This window comes from Castanea sativa, chromosome 10, assembly GCF_040712315.1.
Source record: "Castanea sativa cultivar Marrone di Chiusa Pesio chromosome 10, ASM4071231v1".
NCBI lineage: Eukaryota > Viridiplantae > Streptophyta > Magnoliopsida > Fagales > Fagaceae > Castanea > Castanea sativa.
Genome location: NC_134022.1, coordinates 22050268 through 22062818, shown reverse-complemented (window position 1 = coordinate 22062818; position 12551 = coordinate 22050268). Strand labels below are relative to the sequence as shown.

The window sequence follows — 12551 nt, the reverse complement described above, 5'->3', positions numbered from 1 at the left end:
ACAATTGTAAACTAAACTACTTAATTCGAGAGTCTCAAATTACCCATTGAAAGTTTAAGATAGATAGATACTATAAGTTGCAATTTCGGTGTTGTTAATTTGAAATATAGTTCTGCAATTAAAAAAAATTAAAAAATTAAAAAATAAAAAACCAACATAAATCGAGTATTAAACACTCGATTTACATTGTAAATCGAGTCTTAGAAACTCGAGTTATATTCAGTACTCGACCTCCCTACCAGCGAGTCCACCAGGCAGAGAGTTCAAAAATATTTACGATTAAATGCCACTGGAAAAATTCCCAGTGGAAATCGAGTCTCTGACACTCGATTTCTATTTCAGTGGTTTTTTCGTAAATACGTCCCAACCAAATCGAGTTTTTGTAACTCGATTTGTACTACCAGTATTACCATTATACCATTCGATTGGAAGTCGAGTATTAGACACTCGATTTCCATCAGTGGAACTCGAGTTCCTTACCAGCGAGTACGCTAGGCAGAGAGTTCAAAAATATTTACGGGCAAGTGCCACTGGAAAAATTCCCAGTGGAAATCGAGTCTCTGACACTCGATTTCTATTTCAGTGGTATTTTGGTAAATAAGTCCTACACAAATCGAGTTTTTGTAACTCGATTTGTACTAGGACTATTACCATTATGCCATCCGATTGGAATCAAGTTTTAGAGACTCGATTTCTACTGGGTTTTTTTTTTTTTGTTACACTCTTCCCCTGCAGCAGTATACCAGAAATTTTTTTTCCTTCCCCTGCAACTGTAAACCAGATCCAGAAAACATCACATAGGCAATGTATACAAACATTAATTGAAGAGTACATTGAATGCAAGAAATTGGATTAAAATAGTTACTGGGCATGGGCAGTATAGTTGCCCTCTTAGCTACAGACCATACAAATTTAACCAGAGTACATCTGGCATACAATCTGATAACTAGCTATCATTGCTTCAAACAAGGCCCCTGTGGTTGAACTTGCTGAAGTAAGTGCTACTAATGCCAAAGTAGTACGGTTGTTGGCATTATAGGCAAAAGCTGCACAACGCAACTAATGTAACGAGTACAATGGATAGCTACTACTTCAATTACAACAACATTCAGTAATAAACAAAATAACAACTAAGTCGATACAACATAGTCTACATAGTTGCCTAACACTTGTCCATACTGATACAACATGGTCGCGTAGCACTTGTCCATACCAAAGATAACTACAACTCCCACGTACAATGCCATTCCAAAATCGAGCCTCCGCTCGCCTGAAAAACATTAAAATGCAGTTGTTAGTTCCTAAATACGAAGAACAAAAACCAAATAAGATTCTGAGCATATTATATCAAAACAACAAAGGCACTTGCCTAGTTTGTAGCACTACCGCCTGTCGAAGCCCCACGGGAACCGCTTGTCGAACTCCCAAGGGAATTGGGACATCTTCTGCGGTTATGCCCCTCTTCATGACACACTCCGCATCGCTGCCGCAGTTGAATCTCCCTCAAGTGCGAATCTGGGTTCCGGCTTCCCCGTTTTCGCCGTACCCCATCCATTTCATTTCTTATTCTTGACTTCACAGGGCGACCTTTGGCCCGCAACAGACTTGGGTCAGGCACCCACCGTGGTCCGCGAACGTCCCTCCACAATGACTCTAACATTGGCACCACAAATTAATGTAAATATGTGTGAATGACGTTCTCCAAACTGTAACATGGGTCAATATAGCTGGTCGCATTGAGATGCAATTGTTGCAAAACTTTAATTGCATGTGAACAAGGGATCTTAATGTTTTGCCACTTTCCACAACCACATGTTCTAGCAAATACGCGCACTTCATGACTGTGGTTTCCCCCTCCACCTCTATGGTCGTTGTACGGGGTAACCACTTGATATACACTAGTTTCATGATTAAATTCCCTCACAGTGTGTCCTGAAGTTTTTTGCAAATTTGTGTTATAGATCCCCATTGCATAATCACTCCACACCTTACCTTGAGAGCGATCAGAAGTAATTTCTTTATGTCGATCATGGAAATATGCAACAAGTTTGCACCAAGTGAACTCAACCATTGCAGCAATGGGCAAACCGCGGGCACCTTTAAGTACCCCATTAAAGCACTCAGAGATATTGGTTGTCATTGCCCCGTAACGTCTTCCACCATCATGTGACTGGGTCCATTTCTCCACATCCTCACTCATTAGATATGTGTATGGCATATAGCGTTCAAGATGGGGATCATCAGGGTCTACCCTCCTCAGTGCATTAATCTCGACATCCTTAATAGTTTGCATTATGGACTTAAATTTAGCGTCATGAGTCGCATATCCAGCTTTCAAGGCCAATGCCTTTAGAGTCGGGTCATCAAAGTGTGTGTTGAAGTTGCTAGCAACATGTCGAAGGCAATATCGGTGATGCACCTGTAACTTTCCATCATCACCTAAAGGCCACTCTGCAATGGCGCATTTGATACCTTTATGTCGGTCAGAAATAATGCAAATGCCCTCGTTAGGTATCACATGCCCTATCGAATTCCTGAGACACTCTAAAAACCACCCCCAACTAGCCCCTGACTCCTTGTCCACAACAGCAAAGGCGAGAGGCAAAACCTTTTGGTTAGCATCCGTTGCCATTGCAATCATCAACACCCCTCGATATTTACCATACAAATGAGTCCCATCAATACTGATCACTGGCCTGCAATATCTAAATGCAGCAATGCATGGAGCGAATGCCCAAAATACATAGCGCAGTAACGTAGTACCATCTATGGGGCTAGGTATGGTCCAATAGTTGTACTGGGTACCCGAATCCTGATCCAAGTATGCCAACAATAACTTTCGCAACTTTTGGTAAGACTCCTCCCAATCTCCAAATATCTTAGCAATTGCCTTTTGTTTTGCATCTCATACCTTATAGTAAGAGAGCTTATGATTATACTTAGTATCTATGTGGCCCCGGAGCTCATCAATACGAGCAGTGTGATTTTGTCGCAATTTCCCCACAATTTCTGATGCAACAAAATTAGAATCCATCATTTTACCGTCTCTTTGCAGGCCAAAGGGTATACAACTGTGTGGACCCACATAAGACGTGACCATCCACAGACTATTTAATTTAGCCTTCATGAATGCCCCAACGTACCACTTGCAGTTGGTGTCAATGCACGCGGCGCACAATTTAGTTTTGGTCGACCTCCGGATTATAAAATTTCTATTATCCTTTGCTGCGTATATTATCAATGCACACTTCACCGCCTCTTTATTTGCAAAAGTCAACCCCTTATTAAAATGCATCCCATCTTCCCAAGTAGAAACAAATGGTATCTGAAGACGTGGAGGATCAACCATATTTTCCCAAGTATTTGCGAAGAATGACTCGGCAGGAGGTGTGTAGGCAGTGGTCGTATTTGTAACATGCTAGACACCAATATCATCGTCCGCATCACCTTCATCATGGCACTCCATATTTTCCTCTTCAAAATTGGAAGCAAGTTCATGGTCATCCACATCCTTCTCAAAGTCGCCTCGCTCAATCCTCTCTTCGTACTCATCCATATCATCGAGATTTTCATCATTATTCGCAAAATGATCTTCGTCCTCCACCCCTAAATATGTCTCTTGAGGTTGAAGTGTTTCACTAGTATTGGCAGCATAATCTTGAGATGGGAATGTGTAACCTCCCATTGTAGTGCATCCATCGTCTAATTGCAAAGATGTAGTTGTTTGTTGCTGCAACTCCTCGACATCAACTTCTGCGAGCGGCTCGGAACTTACGTACAACTCAGCAGCATTTACTTGGGGCATTTTATGGATTCTATTAAACATGACCTTTACATGTTTATCTTCTTTGATCGCCATGTACTTGTAATTTATCCGTTCATGAAGGACTTCTTGTGGGTAACGATAAATAATATTTATGTCATAACAAGTAGGGCTCAAACTCAGTTCTTTCATTATTTTCATCTTCAAATCATTCAATGTCTTCAACTTACGACATATCATCATGTAATAGCATTCGATACTCGGCCCTTGAAATGCGAATCCGTCAATCTGTTCAGGATTGAAAATGGGACCACCGTAGTATACATTTATGTCAATATTCTTCAGAGATTGTGAACCTATTAGAGTCAAAGGTAATATGTTAGTGACATATTTTAACACAATTACAAAACATTTTTATGTACTCAAAGTAGGAAAATTACAACTTCTTACATCCAACACACCCCACATTTGCATATACTCACTCCACATCACATACAAACACACTCAATCATTATCATTTCATACTCAAACAAATAAAAAAACTAAAGACAACACTTACCCCCACTACAAAATTTCAAATCATTCTAACAAAAAAATAATAACAAATAATAAACCAAACAACAACAAAAATAGCCATGATAAAAGCCTAACAATACAAATATATATCTTAAATATTTTTTACTTCTTATAAAAAAAATAAATAAATAAATAAGCCTAGCATATATACACTAACTTGTTACATCATATGCATGTACAAACCCCACATTAACATATATACTCAATCATTACCATTTGTTTCTAAACCAAAAAAAAATTCATTAATCATACTCAAATTAAAAAAAAAAAAACTAAATGCACAAATATTCAAATCATTCTATAAAAATTATAAAGAAAAATTACAAACCAAACAAAAAAACTAATGATACATACCCATAAAAAACCTAAAATTACATATATGTAACTAACAACTACCCATAAAAAAACCCTAACATTACATATATGTAACTAACAACTATTCAAAAAAAAAAAAACTAACAACTAAAGAGAGTGTATAAAAACCTTACTTGACATGAGAATGTGTAAATGGAGGGTGAGTTTGATTTGAAGTTTTCTATGAGAGTGAGAGAGAGAGAGTGAGAGAGGAAGAGAGAGCTGCTGGGTTTTTAGGTGTGGCAAACGGCAGAACCCAGAAAATAGGTATGGTATGATAAAAAGAAACTGCCCTAACCACGTGGAAGAAAGGGGACCAACCATTGAAAATCGAGTCTTTGAGAATCGATTTTCCTTTTTAAAAACCGAGTCTATGAGACTCGATATCTACTTGGAGTTCCCGTTCATCCAACTGGCAGCATATAATAGTATTTAATTCTTCGCATATAAATCGACTCTCTAAGAGTCGATTTCCAGGTGGCCGCCACATGGAAAAGCGCCACATCAGATCTGATCAACCCACGCAAATCGAGTATCTAAGAGACGATTTATAGGCTTAAAATCGACTCTCTAAGAGTCGAGATGTTAGTATAACATATACTTCCAAACAAGTGCCTACTAACTATATTCTTCAACAGTTATGGCTAATAGGCCATTTTCTCCCTTTATTTCTCTCTCGTTTTGGATTTCACTTTTTCTTGCCATCATTGGAGTGGATTTGTTGGGGATTCATAACTGTGATTGGGTTTCCATAGTTTCTTTCAATATTTTTGTATCTTCTCTCAGGTGCCTTCTGAACATGGCATCTACATCTATCTGTATTTGCTGCAAACAAAGGCAACCCTTTTCCATTTATCCATTAGCCCTTAGCAAGTTTATACACACAACAGAGTATAAAAATCAACATCTTGTATACAATTCAAAACTACAATAATTCTAAGCAAAAAAACGCATAGACCATTGACACTAAACTGTTTTCATTCTCGTTTCATATGACAAAACCGGCCAATGCCAAGTTGTCAAATGGTTTATCTGCTAGCTGTTGGAAATGGAATACATGAAACTAATGCAATGTTTGTATTTGGTACAAATCTAACATCTCTTCGAAATAATTACTGAGTTAAGTTTTGCATATTTTAGCTACTGTATTGGTATGCCCCGAAGAAAACAAATTTACCAAATCTTATAAAGAATACAAGATATCCATAACCACCAAAATACCGAAAAATGGACAAAAGCAAAGAAGCCACTCTAGCAAAGCAGTGGCTAATCCCAAACACCACAGTCTGGTAGGTGTCACGTGCGCAAGCCGCAAAGCACAACACAATGCAATATGCTGCCCACGTCTTATCTTAACTTTTCACAATCAAACGCCATAGTGCCGCCGCTGTGGACCTGATCTTGAGTCGATGGTTTTGAGGTATGGGTTCGCGATGATTCTCTGCTTTGCGATTTGGGAGGGAGCTGCCTTCATGAAACAAGTTTTGTGTTTTAAATTTGGGCAAAACTGCACCGTTTTTATTGTGCCAAGTCTGCCATTATTTTTCACAATTTTTGGGCTGATTCGACAAAAATAAAACATGTCAATATAGTGATGTGTCAATTAATGGAAAAAACTAACTAGAAGGTGTAAATTGCTAACGAAACCAAACTTCAAGGTATAAAATCAAATTTCTGAAACTTTGGGGTGTAAAATCCAAACAACCCTAAAGTTCAAGGGTGTAATTTGCAATTTATCCTTCTTTTTTTTTTTTTTTTAATCCTTAGAGAAGCTATATTGTTGCCCACAAAATTGAATCTTGGGCTGGCTCTTGTACTGAGTAAAGAACTATAGAAGTACATCTCCTCTCTCCTTCCTAGGGTGTTTTTATTTGCTGGTGCAAATGTTGAGGTCCCTCTTTAGGTTGTCTCTTCCTTCTGAATTGATAAAGGGTGGGTTTGGATTGCGCTGAAAGCAATTTTGTGAACTCTCTCACATGTCTTTCCCTTCCTCTTATCCCACATGCATGCCCAAAAAGTTGTTCATACAATACTTAGATGACTATGTCTCCCATTTCAACCTTAGTCCTATGTACCAAAGAACTGTGAAGTCTGCTGAGTACAGTGAGGTTTCCAAGAAATGGCTTGTGAAGGCTAGGAATGCAAGTTCAGGTGAGGTTGAGATATACTGTGCAAAGTTTTCAGTAGTGGCCACTAGTGGGGAAACAACCAATCCTTATACTCCAGAGGTTGAAGGATTAAACACTTTCCCTAGTGAAGTTCTTCATTCTAAGTTAAAATCAGGGAAGGAGTTAAATAACAAGAATGTTTTGGTTGTTGGGTCTGGGAATTCTAGCATGGAAATTGCTCTAGACCTTGCAAATCATGGTGCCAAAACTTCTATTATCGTTCAAAGCCCGGTATGAAATTAATCACATCTAACTTAGACTGAATTTTTCTTTCACGGGTCACTGTTATTAAGACAAAAACTTAGTTATAGGATTAAATGTAATCAGGAAACCAAGATACATGAATTGTGCCCAAAGGTTACCCTTATTATTATATATCCATTCATCATTGAAAAATATTTGATCTCACTATAGATGGTGGACTTGGCCAAAATTATGTTGAAGTATTTTAAGCTTAGCTTGGTGGACTCCTTGATGGTCATGCGTAGCAAGCTGGTGTATGGGGACCTGACCAAGTATGGGATAAGAAGACCTACAGAGGGTCCTTTCTATATGAAGGTTCAGTATGGCAAGTATCCGGTTTATTGATGTAGGTGCCTATAAAAAGATGAAGTCAGGAGAAATTCAGGTAGAGTGTTTTGAGTAAGAGAACGGTTCAAATAATTAAAAATTCATATTAATTAACTGTTAGAACTTAAAATTGTGGTTGGTATCCGAGTCAAATTTGATCTACACTAAGTTTATAAATAGGATTTCGTTTTTTTTACTTGTTTTACAAGTACATGGACCTGCAATGAGTATAAGATTTTAACAAAGCTCAAGTTATTAGAATGTTTTCATTAGATCCAGTCTAATGGCATTCTGTCATTATCTATTAAATTAAAATCTAGAGGTCAAATCCTCTTAACCCTCATTTTAAGTAAAATAAACAGTTATTAGAAGTGCAATCTTTATAAGTTAGGTGCTTGTCTATTGGTAAAACATACCAGTCGTTTAACTACTTTGTTAACTTGGCCCATGAAGAGCAATGAGCTGGCTTATTGTCTTAAATGGCAAAAGTTTAGAAGACCAAAGATTAGAGCCTCAGAAACCAAGTAAATGAGTCACATTCATGTGTAAATCATGTAGTATAATATACTGTAATTTAATGTTTCTTTTAAGCTCCTGTTTGTTTTTTCTTTGAAAATGCCTGTCTTTGATTGATCCACACGTTATGTAGGCCTTGCCGACAGTAGTACTATACTTAAGAGGCAATGACGTATTATTCAAGAGCGGCAAGTTGCATCCATTTGATACAATTGTTTTTTGTACAGGATTCAAGAGGTCAACAAACTTGTGGCTTAAGGTAATGATTCTGTACTTTCGGTCTCATATTGTTAATCTTTTATGAATTCTTATGTGGACACATACTTTACTGCAACTTATATCTTTATCAATCTGTGATTGGATTACATCACTTTTATACATAGCACCGCCATTGGTACTTGGTGAAAGGCGAATTCGATTACCACTTGACACATATGCAAGTTGTGACAAAGTATGTGACATAGTTTGTGTCCCTAGACTTTTTGGTCTTTTATTGGAGTGTTTGAAATTTAAATTATTAATACTAAGTTTTTACTAGTTTTATCTCTATTTAAATTAAGGAGAACAATTTAAAAAATCTATACCATTTTATGTAAAAGACAATGTATGAAATGACATTTTAATAAATTTTTTAAACAAAATTAAAAGAAAAATATAAGATGAATCTAGATAGAATTAACAATATAGAACAGAAGGAAGAAGTATCTTGTAACAATGAAGTTGTCTAATCATGTTTTGGAAGGAAAGAGCTCAGTATATTTCCTAGGTGTGTGGTGGGGGGGGGGGGGGAATGAAAGTTGCAAAAAACCCTTCTTTTTTTTTTCTTTTTTTTTTTTGGTGTGTTACCTAGTGGAGAATGGAGTAGATCAGTAGACATTGTGGTTTGAAAGGACCCATAGATTTCATCTGTGGATGGTTTTAAACCTAAGCCCAAGTTTGAAGGCATTGATAAAACCTTTAATGGTGGCTAACCTGCTTCACCAACATTTTGGGAGTTGGGATGTGCATAAATTGGTCCAGTTATTTGATGCAGAATCTGTTACAGCCATTAAGAGTATCCCTATCCCAAGAACTCAGAGTTTAGACAGGACAGTATGGATTGGTGACAAAACTGGTACCTTTTCTTTATATCTACTTATTTGATTTCAACTCTCAAAGATTTTTGGAGCATAGCAGTAGACTTGATGAGGCCCATTCTAGAAAAAGCACTAGAAGAGTAGAATCCTTAAAAGACTTAAGGTCCAACTATGGAGAATTGCAGTAGGAGCACTTCCTCTAAACATAGATTTGGCCTCAAGATTAAAGATTGAAGAAGAAGACATGTGTTCCCTTTTTGGTCTAGAGCTAGAAACTGAAGCTCATCTATTTAAGAATTGTATAGTTGCTAAAAAGACTTGTTTGGATGGTACTTGTTGTGGCCTAAATTAAGACATCTAGTATGGACCTCATCAAACTAATGGTAGAACCACCAACCCAGTTGTTAGGAAATCATGTGAATAAGGAGATTGTTGAGGACATGCAATTCATGTTAAGGCACAATCCTTCATCCATGTGCAAATTCAACTGGGTCCAAATAATTGGGAATCAAGCAGCACATAATTGGGCTAGTTGGGGTTTTTGTTTCTCACTCAATTTTTGGTTTTTTTTTTTCTTTTTTTTTCTTTTTTTTTGCAATTGAGTCTCCCTAATTCTGTGCTCAGGGTCTTTGAGCTCGACTCGGCTGTTTAATTTTTATTGTGTTTAGTCCTTTTTGTTTTAATATATATCTACTTATTTTAGGAAAAAAAAAATTGTAAATACTCACTTTTTAATAGAAACTAGTCACAGACTCATGCAATGCATAGAAATAAATAATTATTTTGTATTGTAATATAAGGTATAATTTTTTCTCTAAATTTTTTTGAAGATAATTTGTTCTCTCTAAAAATTAAAAAAAAATTCTATTTGGTCTAATTCGATTCACTCAGTCAATTTTGGCCCTCCTTTAATCCATTTTAGATTAATTGGGTCTTAAATTAATTCTTTTTGTAGGTTTTATTTTCAAGTTTAGCTCAAAAAATCATTTTTTTTCTTCATTTTTGGGTTGAAAAATATGAGATTTTATTATATTTGGGCTAAACTCTTTAGTTTTGAGTTAAAAAAATACAAAAAAAAAATACTAAAATGGACATTAGAAATTAGAAATATGAGCCCTAAAAATGCAATAAAAATGATAAATATTCAGTAGTCTTATTCAATCCACATTGGTTCTATTCGGTCCATTTTGTCCTCCTCAGTCTAATTTGGTCCTATTCAATCCATTCGGTCAACTTTGGTTTTATTCGGTCCATTATGTCTACTTTGGTTCTATTCTGTCCAAATTGGTCCTATTTAGTCCACTTTGATCCACTTTAGTCCTATTCAGGCCATTCGGTTCACTTTGTTCCTATATGGTCTACTTCGGTCCTACTCTGTCAAGTATGTTCACTTCGGTCCTATTCGGTCCACTTTGGTTTTATTCGGTCCATTATGTCTACTTTGGTTCTATTCTGTCCAAATTGGTCCTATTTAGTCCACTTTGATCCACTTTAGTCCTATTCAGGCCATTCGGTTCACTTTGTTCCTATATGGTCTACTTCGGTCCTACTCTGTCAAGTATGTTCACTTCGGTCCTATTCGGTCCACTTTGTTCTTATTCGATCCATCCAGTCCTATTCTCTCCATTTGGTCCAATTCAGTCCATTCAAATCACTTCATTTCATTTTGGTCCGCTTTGATCTATTTTTGTGCACTTACATAATGGGAAAAGACATGTTTGGGTTGAAATCACCATAATGTAAATCCAAATTTATTAATAAAAAAAATCTCAAACGCATAATATCTAAAGTCTTAAGTATTTATTGTTGCAACGCTTTTGTTGAACCACATTAATATAACATTTCAGTCAACTTAGGTACAGCTAAATTGAAGTGAAAGTTTTTCTAAATATAAAAATTATGAATATGCAAATGTAATCTTTAGGGCAGTTATCCATTTGTTTTAATGTTGTCACTTTTTAAATGAATTGTGTGAGATTGATTATACATTTAAGCAAAATAAATAAATATATACATATGCATGTATGTATAATTTTTATTTAAATAAATTATTCATTCTTTTAAAAGAGACTATCATAACAATCAAAACTCATATCAAACTTATATTGAATATGTATAATTTATTCTCTACATTTTATTGTAGCAAGAGAGAGAGAGAGAGAGAGAGAGAGAGAGAGAGAGAGAGAGAGAGAGAGAGAGAGAGAGAAACTATTTGTGATAGAGAACTAAAAAATACAACACCAAAACATATGAACCCAAAATAGAGTTTTAAAAATTACAATGATTCATCAATATAAAGTAGAGTTGTAAGAAAGACTAAAAATTCAAGAGAAAGAGAATAACCACTTTTTTCAAGAGAAAATGTGAGAGAGAATAATAAGAAATTTATATGAAATAATATGAGAAGAAAAAAAAAAAATATATATATATATATATAGTACTAAATACTAAATTATCCAACTCATGTTATGTAATAAAATAACATTATATATATATATATATATATTAATCAAAGAAAACATTATATTCTTATATACTATTTTTATAATCCAATATGATAACATCTATGAAATTAAAAGGAATAAAAAAGATAACAACTTAAAAACACAAAACCTAATCACATCAACTCTAAGTAGATTTCCAAATAATACAAAAATTAATCAACCTACAGTAGAGATGCAAGAAAAATATATTAAAAAATCCACCAAAAATGAAGGGAAAAAATGAGAAAGAGAAAGAGAGAAAAATAACCTTTTGTGTGTGGAAAATGAGAGAAAGAAAAAGAGAGAAGTAACATTTTTTGTGTGAAAAAACTATGAATAGAATGGAAAAGAGAATTGTAAATTTATAGTAAGAGGAGGAGAATAAGAAAAGCAAAAAATAAAGAAAGATAAAGGGATAGAGGAAAAATGATATAATGATAGATAGTAGTGGGGAGATGAAAATGTCAAATGGAAGGGAAAAATTAGAAAAAGTATAACAATAAGTTTGGAAATTAATAAGGAAAAAAAGAATTAAAAATAAAGCAGAGAATGTTGAAAATGGATGAATGATGTGGTCGTTGATGTGGCTCAATAAGAACGCAGTAACAATAAATGTTACACTCCAACTTTTAGATATATATATATATATATAGATTATTTATTTAAACCTCACTTCTTTAAACAGATTCCACAAGAACAATTCACTTTTAAAAAATAAAGTTACAAAATTTAAGTATAAACAAACACATACTAAAACAATATGAAAAAGAAATATTTTATAGTTCTCAATTAACTTTTCTTTTCTTTTCTTTTTTTGAGTGGGGGGGGGGGGGGGGTGAGTATCTTTTGAATGAGAATGGACTTCCAAACCCAAATTTTCCTAACTATTGGAAGAGAAAAAAAAAAAATGGTTTATACTGTGTTAGACTATTTAAAAGAGGAATTTATGGTGCTAGCAATGATGCCCAAAACATGGCCAATGATATCCGGTCATTGGCTATTGTAATGCAAAGAAAGTGACAAGGACTTTTACAGGCACTTATAA

General features: G+C 35.2%; 1 pseudogene; it reads left to right on the top strand.

The window, feature by feature from the left end:
- Positions 1 to 5920: 5920 nt before the first annotated feature.
- Positions 5921 to 12526, top strand: LOC142612223 (putative indole-3-pyruvate monooxygenase YUCCA10; annotated as a pseudogene).
- Positions 12527 to 12551: the final 25 nt, after the last annotated feature.